Here is a 10,162-nt window from a genome sequence, read left to right as displayed (position 1 = left end):
TTGAACACTCCCATTTTCTTTGTAGCCATAGTGATGTCAGTCATCTTTCCCTGCCCCTCCTTTTCCCAAATGGTATATAGGTTCCCCAAATGCTTGTGTTCCTCCGAGTTGTCATCTAGCTTTGTGGCGCTCCCTGGGATAACATCCCCAGAGTCCAGGGTTTGCACCCTGAAAAGCTTGTGCTCCGACTCTGAGTAAAGGGCCAAATTGGACTTATTCCTATCCTGAGTAAAGACTTGGGTTTTCTGACTATTTAATAGTTCCATGTTAGTTCCAAGTTAACAATACATAGACTACACCGACAGAAATACAAAGAGATATATAGATAGATAGATAGATAGATAGATACATACATACATACATACACAGATAGATAGATAGATAGATAGATAGGATAGATAGACAAAGGATAGAGACAGATAAAAATATGGATAGATAGGTAGATTGACAGTTGCACATACAGTGACACAGACTTTTAGATACACAGAAAGGAAAACAGATAGACAAAATGACAAAGAAACTAGTCCATCTGTCAGTCTTTCTGTATGTCTGTCGATCCGTCTCTCTGCATCTGTCAATCCGTTTCTCTATAATTCTTTTTATATATCAGTCTATTGATCTATCTCTATTGCTATCTGTCTATCCCCTTCTGTCTGTCTATACATCTGCCTGATTTTCTGTGTCTCTCTCAGCCTGTCTGTCTCTCCATTCCATCTTCCCTCGGTCTGTCCTTCCATCTATCTGTCTCTGTCTTTCACTTTGTTTCACTCCCCGATATTCAATGTCTCTGAGTATCTCTTATTCTGTTTGTGTTCCTATGTCTTTTGATTCTATCTTCCTATTTGTCTCCCTATCTGTCTGTCTCCCTGCCTTTCTTATCCCTCTGTCTGTGTCTATGTGTCTCTCTATGTGCTATCTTCATATCCATTTATCTGCCCTCCTACCTATCTGACTACCCATCTGCCAGTCGGCCTGCCTATCTGTCTTTCTGTTTGTCTGTCTCTATCTCTCTGGATTCTCACGGGATCAGGGAACAAGTACAAACTTTGGGGTGTCCAACTTACAAGCTCCTCCGGAAACCCAGGCTACACCAGACCCGTCTAGGCCATAAGTTTGGGGCTTCTAGATTCCAGGTTGACAACAGGAACACCGGGAAGTCCATTGACCTTTGACATTTCCTCAGAGAGGGGAATGGGGAGATTGTTGTGAGAGAAAAAGTGTGTTCTAAAATTTCAACTCTGCCTTTGCAAGATAGGATTCATGGTGGTGTGAATCCACAGAACATGTTCTACATCTTACATTCCTGTAATTTTTACTGCTTTTTAACAAATAACCAGATAAACAACAGAAAAGGAATCACATGGGATTTTACAAGTCTGTGCTATGATCTTTATCATGTGTCAAACTGTAAGCAATTGTGTTTCCAGTAAAAAACCATAGTGTGCCTGCATTAACGGCCACCATTGGCAAATACAGCTCCTACTTTTCCTGATTGAATGCAGTGAATGTATTCACAGCATCAGCAATAAGGTGTGTCAACATGGAATCTAGAAACCACATACTTGGGGCCTAGTGGGATCTGGTGAAGCCCAGGTATCAGGAGGAGCTTGTAGGTTGGAGACCCCAAAGATTGTACTTGTTCCCTGTTTCCATGGGAATCCACCCTGAAGGGAATCCCAGGTGAGCAGTTTCAGACTGAGTGGGCAACCCTTAGGTGAATGACAATCCTAGTTAGGTACTCTCCCCTATTGTATGAAGAGACCCTTTCCAAGGAGATCCACACCTGGCAGGGACCATTCTTCAGTATCCACTATAAGCAGCCCCCTCTCTTACAACCTAGCCTTTGGCTAGGATTCCTTTCCTAAGCTTGATTGTATACTGTCAGTGATGTCCTTTGTAGATACAGTAATGACACTCATCTTTCCCAGCTCCTGGATTTCCTCCATGTGGTTCCCCAAATTCTTTTGTTCCTTGGAGTTATCACCTAACCTGGTGGCTCTCCCAGGGATAATATCCACAGAGTGAAGGGTTTATGCCCTGGAAAAGTTGTGGCGCCAGACTCTGAGTAAAGGATATAATATGGGATTTATCCCTATCCTGATTCAAGACTGGGTTTCTCAGAGTATTTGAGAGTTCTGTGCCATTTCCATGTCAACAAATGGCAAGACAGGCCAGATGGCCAACTTATGACTACCTAAACCTCCAGCTAGTTTGACCACCAGATGTGAGGTAGCCAGAAGAACCCATTGAACTCAGTCTGGAATAAGCTGGGAGGGTTCAGTTAGTTAAGCTAAACTCTTGACAAAGGAACCTCTCTTTAATTAGGAAGCAAGTGGGCAATCGCTTTTCCATGCATCCCCGAGCCTATACTCCAGTGGGACTGCTGCCAAGGTCATATTCATATATGTACATAGTTATATATATGATATATGATGGACCAGGTACCTGGGAATGTTAGAAAAAGTGTGGAACATCAATCAAATGTGTTCCAAGGGAAGTCGGCCAAAATGGAGCCCAGTCCAACCTGACCACAAGCTCCACTATTGACTAAGTTTTGTGTGTGACTGAGTGTTGGAACCTGTGTATGTGAGTGAAGTAGTATTTCTAGTAGAAGGAAGAGGGAGGATAGTATAGGTGACATGCGTGAATGGTTGACTGAAAGTGTTAAAAGGGAAGCTTGAGTTGGAGTGTGAGAGCCAGAGCTTTCTCTAGAGGGTCTGAGTAACTCCTTTAAGGCTATTAAAACAGAGAAAGTTTCCTCATGAACTGAAATGTCAGGGCTTAAGGTCTAAAGAGTTATCCAATTTAGTTTATGAAAGAGCTTCCTCTAGAAGCTGAAGAATGTAAGTTCTCGGTATCATCTCAAGGCTCTCAGGGGTTGGGCTATGCTGAAGGTCTAAGGGATGTCCTCTGAATGCAGGTGATAGAAAAGTTAGCAAATAATGCCTTTCAAGTTGGGTTACAACAGTTCATTCCTCTGAAAAGCTAGAGAGGAGGGGAGGAGCTGGCCATCTGCTCAGGGGATTATGGAGCTGAAAGCCAAAGGAGGTCCAGAAATTCTTGACTTTACTGTCTAATCTTTCCTTCCCAAGTTTTGCTAGGAAAAATGTGTGAAATTGTGTATATCAAGTATAGTAAATTTTGAGTATTGCCAATAAGATGCATTTCCTTCGATGTATTAACTTGGTTATTTGAGTGCAGTCATTTCACATTTTTGTCAAGCTCGTATTTGTTTTTAAAGAGCAGGAGTGGTTTTTTTTTTCAGTTTACTCTGTGTGTGTGTGTGTGTGTGTGTGTGTATGTGTGTGTGTGTGTGTGTGTGTGTGTGTGATTTCTGGAGTAAAGAATGTTCATTTGAGGATGGGCAACTACAGACCTGACTGGTCTTTAAATTGTTGTCAAAGGACATGAAATATGGGGGGGGGAATGCTTTGCTTTTAATGCTAAGGAAACCCTGAACATTTTTTATTTGAGCCACAAATTTCCTCTCTAGGAGCAGCTTTAGCCATAGGCCAAAGTGCTTTGAGGCAAGGAGAAGAGAAAGGCAAATTGGCAGCCCAAAGGAAATTAGAGTAAAAAATGAAAAAAGGGAAGGGAATAGTAGAGGTGTTCCTAGTTAGAGGAAATTTTGAACCTCTTCCTTAGTATCTCTAAGTTTTGTTTTTGGAGAGAAAATGTTACCAGTTTGAGTTTTTGAGAAAGGAAAAGCATCATCTACAATAACCTGATTTGGGGCATTTTGAAGGTCAATTTCCAGAGTGCAACCATTTCAATAGATAAGTTTTTGTTTGAAAAGACCAGGGAATAAGGAGAACTAATTTTCCTTTTGAAGTGGAGAGAACTGATGGCTTTGTTCACATAATTTCTGATGATCTTTGGCACATGACAGCTAGAGAAAGAAACCTGGGAAATTCCTAAGACATTTCTAGTAACACCCTGGATTTTACCTCTCCCTCCCCCAGTTCTGGTGTGGGGGTGAAGAGATAAAAACCTATGAAAGGGAAGATTTGCCTGAAGAGGTTTCTTAGGAGCCAAAAGCCAAGACCAGAATTTACTGCAACCCAGAATCTGAAGTATTACTCAAGGTGACATCTTTAAGAGATATCCGAAGGAGTCCCCAACGTACGGAATCTGGAGAAGGATTGTTTCCTATCCTTTTCATTGACTTGAGAAATAATTCTACAGCAGAGGGAAAATTGGCCATTTATTTCTCCTGAGAATTCTATTTACCTGGAGCCAAGGCCCATTAAGTAGAGAACCTAGAAAGGACAGACTTAGTCCCCATTCTGAGTTGAAGGAGGAAAGTTGAAAATAGGAGCACTTTACCTCGTTAAGAGGATGGAACGGAACATCTGTTCATTGGAGAAGTTGCAGCAAAGATTCCAGAGTGCTGGGTTGTCTCAAAGTCGAATCAGAAGACGTTAGGAAAGAAATGATGGAGCCTAGAAGGAATTGGTAGTAAGAAAGATAATCTTAGCATGGCGAGAGAGAATTGAGATCTATAGGTGAATTATTTGGAAAGATCATGGGGAAAATGAATACTATGGAGGAAAATGGGTTAGGATACAGTCACAAGGGCCAATGGAAGGGCTGAGGAATGGCTTAGCTAAGTGTCTATCAAGTTCTACAGCTGATTGCTGATCATTACCAACTTATACCTGACATTTGTATTCAAATTAGGAAGCTTTTCTCCCCCATTTTAAGTTACTTCCCACTTTTCTCCTGTTTGATCAAATGTTCTGTCATCCTATGATGAAATCCTCAGAAAGGCAAGGGCTAAGATATGGGGCTTATTTTAACAATCATTTTGGTCTACGGACTAGCATGATTATATTTGTTCAGGAGTTAAAGGGGAATGAAAACAGTTTTTTATCCCGAACATCCCCACGACCCCAAAGTTAGATTGGGAGGTTGTGTATGTGTGTGTGTGGGGGGGGTAGTGGGTGTGGGTGTGGGTGTGTATGCGTGTGTCTGTGTGCTTGTTTGAAACTTTTAAATATGAATTTCAACATTGTTTTGAAGGTGAAATTGTGGTTAAAGATTTGAGTTTTTCTGACTATTTGATAGTTTGGCGTTATTTCCAAGTTAATGAGTTGAAGGATGTTACTTTTGCATGAACAATTATAGAGAAATTCACAGTTTATAAGTTTCCAGCTATAGGAAGAGGATTCTCCATTTTACCTGGCACATTTGCAAAATTAAATGGCCAAGACCGATGCTGTACATGGAATGTTGCAACTTGCATTCTTGCTATTGGGTTTAGACAGACATCAGTACTGGGACCCCTTTTTGTCATTTGAGTAAGCAGTATCTCTGATAATCCCGAACAATTAATAGGTGACACTGCCTGCAGTTTCAGAGTTTGAATCTATCCAATAATGTGGTCACTCTTATGCCATGCATCAATGAGAATGTACCTCCTATTGAAAACGGAGACTAGCCAATTGGCTAACATGACATAAAAGGGAACGTAATGAATGCTGGAAGGGATGTGCCAAGGTTAGGACAGGAAGGCATTGCAGGTGCATTGGGGAATTGATTTAAAGATTATGGAGGGCAATTTGGGACTCTGCCCAAAGGGAGCTAAAAGACTGTCTACCTTTTGATCCAACCATGGCACTACAGGGTTTGTACCCCAAAGAGATAATAAGAAAAAAGGCTTAGACAAGATTGTTCATAGCTGAGCTCTTTGGAGTGGCCAAAAACTGGAAAAAGAGGGGATGCCCTTCCATTGGGGAATGGCTTAAAAACCTGTGGTATCTCTTGGTGCTGGAATACTATGGTGCTCAAAGGAATAATGAATTGGAGGAATTCCACAGGAACTGGAACAATCTCCAGGAATGGAACACTATGCACATTCAGAAGGAAAACTGTAGGAGTAGAAAAACCCAAAAAAAACAACTGCTAGATTACAAGGGTCCAGGGGGTTAGGGATGGGGATATAGACTCTAAATGAACTGCCTCGTGCAAACATCAGCAACGTGGAGAGAGGTTCTCATCAAGGACACATGTCATACCCAGTGGAATTGCCCCTCGGCTAAGGGAAGGGTGTAAAGAATATAATTCTTGTCACCAAGGAGGAAAAATGTGCTAAATTGACTAAAAAAATATGAAAAGCAATAAAATAGAAAATTGCTGATCCCGGCTAGAAAAGTTTGAGAATGATCAATTCTCAAGACTTGGTTTTGGTATCCAGCTCTATCAAGATTTTTCATTTGTTCCTTTGCCTCAGCTGTGATTTTCCTCCCTGATGAGACTACATCATTTTCTTTGAATGGCACCCAGGATGATTGTTGTGGGGTTCAGAGATGCACCCCTGGAGATCGGGAGGGATACCATTGGCAAGAATGCAAGACTCTGAAACTTGGCTTCAAAAGAAAAAGAGACATTTTATTGATTTGGAAAGTCATGTTGAATGTGGTCAGGAGGCAGACTAGGTGGAAGAGCATGGGTACAAAAGGTGCTCCTTGGGAGGACAGCAAGACATCATGCCTCCATGCTGTGGTTTAGCTATCATTTGACAGCAGTGAGGACAGGACCCAGAAACAAGGGGTTTGGGCAGGAGTTTTGTCCCAGATCATGGGGCTGGTTCTTGGCATCTGCAGCATTAAGGAAGGGGTGTTTCTCTTTGGCATCTCATTAAAAGGGGCAAGAAGAGTGAGTAGAAGCAGTGAAAGGTGGGGGCTGCAGCTGAGGAACAGCTCAACTCTCCACAGTTTGTGCAGTATCCCCATTAGAGTGCATGGGATCTCAATGGCGGCTAACATTCTGTGTCCTTTTGCCTCACTTTGTTTCATAGCCTGCACAAGGAAATGCCATTCTTGTTTAGTAAATGCTCCTATTTGGGAAACATCAGGACAACAGGTTAAGATCCCTGTAAGTAAGGTGCAGAGCTTAGCCTCTGAGATCTTGATTCCTTGCTTTCCTATTCAAGACTTCCATCACCTCATGGAAGAGTCTGAGAAGAAGGTTTGGACCCATCATCCCCTCTGCCACAGCCACTCACCTCACTGGCCAACGTGGAGGTCTGCCACTCCCCGTCCAATCTTGAACCACATACATCTTCTGAGCCATCTGAACACCACAGGGGCACTATCACATGCTTTGCTTGCCTGCAACCACTTGTTCTGATATGTTTGGGTGGACATCTGAGAAGGAGAATGGGAAAGATCGAGTGACTGATAAGGTAGATAGAGGGATAGACCAATGGACAGACTGATTGACAGACACTGTAGATCAATTGAGAAACTGATACATACATAGATAGGTACATACATACATAACTAAATAGAGATAGATACCCAGAAAGGACTGATGGGCAGAGAAACACACTGACTAACAGATACATAGACAGGAAGGCAGTAAGACAGAATAATAGATAAACAAAACTCTCTGTCAGTCCTCTTGTCTGTAGGTCCAGTTGTCCATCTCTCAGTCTACATGGATATAGAGCTAGAGATAGCGTGGCTTTTCTTGCCTTGTGGCCTGAGCAACTGCATCCCCCAGTGTGCTCCAGGAGTCCCTCCCACATATTTCCTGGGAGGGATTGGTCTTGAATTGGACCAATACTAGGCTAGGTGAGCAATGATGCTCTCTACTTTCCTTTGTGTGAATGCTCTTTAGATGGACCAATCCTGGGCTAAGGAGGGGCCATGGGCATTGTCCCTCCTACAAAACGGGATTGGTCCAATTCCGAACCAATCCCAAGCCAGGACTCAAGGAGGAGGGACTCTAGTGGCACAATGGGGGTTGTAGTTACCCAGGCTGTCACAACACTTGAAAACCCACAAAAGAAACATAGACAGGCTGAGAGATGTAACAACCAGTAGGCGAACAGACAGAATAACAGATCAAATAATCTGTCTGTCGGTAGCTCTGTCTGTCCTGCTGTCCATCTCTCCATCTACAAAGATTCACAGAAAGAGATCATGGGGGATTTCAAGCATTGGGCCTTGGGAACTATATCTCCCAGCTTGCTCCAGTGGTCCCTATGCCTTATTTCCATTGAGGGATTAGTCTTGAATTGGAAGAATCCTATGCTTGGCAAGAGAATATGTCCATTATTTCCTTTCATGGGATTGGTTTTAAAATGGACCAATCCCATGCTAAGGAGGGACCATGGACATAAACCTCCCCAAACACGGGATTGGTCCATGGCCAGACCAATCCCAATCCAGGACTCAAAGGGGTGGTACTACTTGGGGACACTGGGAATTGTAGTTCCCCAGGATATCACACCATTTTAAAACACACAAAGGACATACACATAGATAGATCCAATCACAAATAGGCATGCAGATAGATACATAGACTGCACCGACAGATAAACAAAGATATAGATAGACAGACAGACAGACAGACAGACAGACAGACAGATAGATAGATAGATAGATAGATAGATAGATAGATAGATAGATAGATAGATAGACAGACAGATAGATAGACAGACAGATAGACAGACAGACAGACAGACGGATTGTTATACAGACAGACAGATAGAGAGATAGAAAGTAGAATGATATAAAAATGTGGATAGATAGATAGACAGTTGCACATCCTGTTAGACAGACTTGTAGAAAGACAGAAAGGAACGCAGATAGATAGAATGACAAACTAATCTGTCCGTCAGTCTGTCTGTTCATGTGTCTGTCTGACTGTACCTCTGTCCTGTCTTTTTGTCTATCAGTCTGTCTGTGTCTGGTTCTCTTTCCTTCTTTTCATATCAACTTAGTGATCTTTCTATTTCTCTCTCTTTGAATCTGTCTACCCAACTCTATCACTCTAGATATTTGTCTGTTTCTTTCTGTGTATCGATCTGCTTGAATTTCTCTGTCTGTCTATCTGTGTCTGACCCTCTGTCTAGCTATCTGTCATTCTCTCTGCCTATTAATCTATCGATACCTCAGTCTACTTTTCTGTCAATCTGTCATTATACCTAACTGTATCTCTATATATCTGTCTGTGTCTACCTATCAATGTATCTATGTATGTATGTAGTAAGTTTCTCTCTACTTATCTATCTATCTATCTATCTCATTCTATCTGTGTTTTGCTCTACATGCATGCCAGTATATGTCTATCAGTCTATCAATATATTAACTTGTCCATTTATCATTCTGCATTTCTGTGGCGCTCTCTCTCTCTCTCTCTCTCTCTCTCTCTCTCTCTCTCTCTGTCACAAATAGCTATCTATCTACCTGCATAGAGAAAAAAAACTAACAGACACAGACAGACATAGAGATGGACAGAAAGACAGAGAATGAGAGAAGCAAATACATGAATACATACATACATACATACATACATACATACATACATACATAGAGATAACCAGAGGGGACTGGCTGGCAGAGAGATGGATAGATACACATACAGACAGGCAGATAGATACATAGACAGCACAGAGAGACACACAGAAAATATAGATGAATTGATAGACAGACAGCACCTAGATATACTGATATTAAATCAAAGAACAAGAGAGAGAGAGAGAGAGAGAGAGAGAGAGAGAGAGAGAGAGAGAGAGAGAGAGAGAGAGAGAGAGAGAGAGAGACCGAGCAAGGAACAGACATTGACTGAAGGACAATCACAAAGAAAAATTACATATATAGACAGACACATAGATAGATAGACAGATAGGAGTGTCAACACAGAATCTAGAAACCTCAAACTTATAGCAGAGTAAGATCAGGAAGTACCCCAAGGTTAGGACTAGCTTCTAAATTGGAGACTCAAAGTTTGTACTTGTTCCCTGTTTCTGTGAGAATCCACCCAGAAGGGAACCTCAGGGTAGCACATTCAGACTGAATAATGGAGTCTCAAGTGAATGGTAATTCTACTTGAATGGGACTAAGCAGATGCTAAGGACCCTCTTTGTTTTAGGTAGTCTCCCCTGTGGGATCAGAGATGTTTCCCCAAGTAAATCCCCACCTGATCAGGGACCATCATTTAGTCTCCACTATAAGCAGCCCTTTCCCTTACACCCTCTCCTCAAGCTATGATTCTTTTCCCAAGCTTCATTGGATGCTGTCAGTAGAGTTTGAACACTCCCATTTTCTTTGTAGCTAGAGCAAAGTCAATCATCTTTCCCTGCCACTGGATTTCTCCCAAATGGAAGATAAGTTCCCCAAATTCTTTTGTTCTTTCAACCTGTCCAATCTGG

The 10,162-nt window shown here is 42.0% G+C and overlaps 1 long non-coding RNA gene across 7 annotated transcripts in view; it reads right to left on the bottom strand.

Moving 5' to 3' along the window:
• The window catches only part of LOC107650497 (uncharacterized), a 61,500-nt gene extending 52,050 nt beyond the window's left edge, over positions 1 to 9,450 (bottom strand). For 2 of the 7 annotated variants that reach the window (XR_008914356.1, XR_008914355.1), the window contains exons 1-2: positions 7,007 to 9,450; positions 4,327 to 4,442 (exon numbers count right to left, since the gene is read on the bottom strand). This is a non-coding gene — a long non-coding RNA (uncharacterized LOC107650497). The remainder of the gene's footprint in view (positions 1 to 4,326; positions 4,443 to 7,006) is intronic. The other 5 variants (XR_008914353.1, XR_008914349.1, XR_008914352.1 and 2 more) reach the window with 4 other exon arrangements.
• Positions 9,451 to 10,162: the final 712 nt, after the last annotated feature.

This window comes from Monodelphis domestica, chromosome X, assembly GCF_027887165.1.
Source record: "Monodelphis domestica isolate mMonDom1 chromosome X, mMonDom1.pri, whole genome shotgun sequence".
NCBI lineage: Eukaryota > Metazoa > Chordata > Mammalia > Didelphimorphia > Didelphidae > Monodelphis > Monodelphis domestica.
The sequence above is the reverse complement of the archived record's forward strand: the minus strand, read 5'-3'. Positions and strand labels throughout refer to the sequence as shown.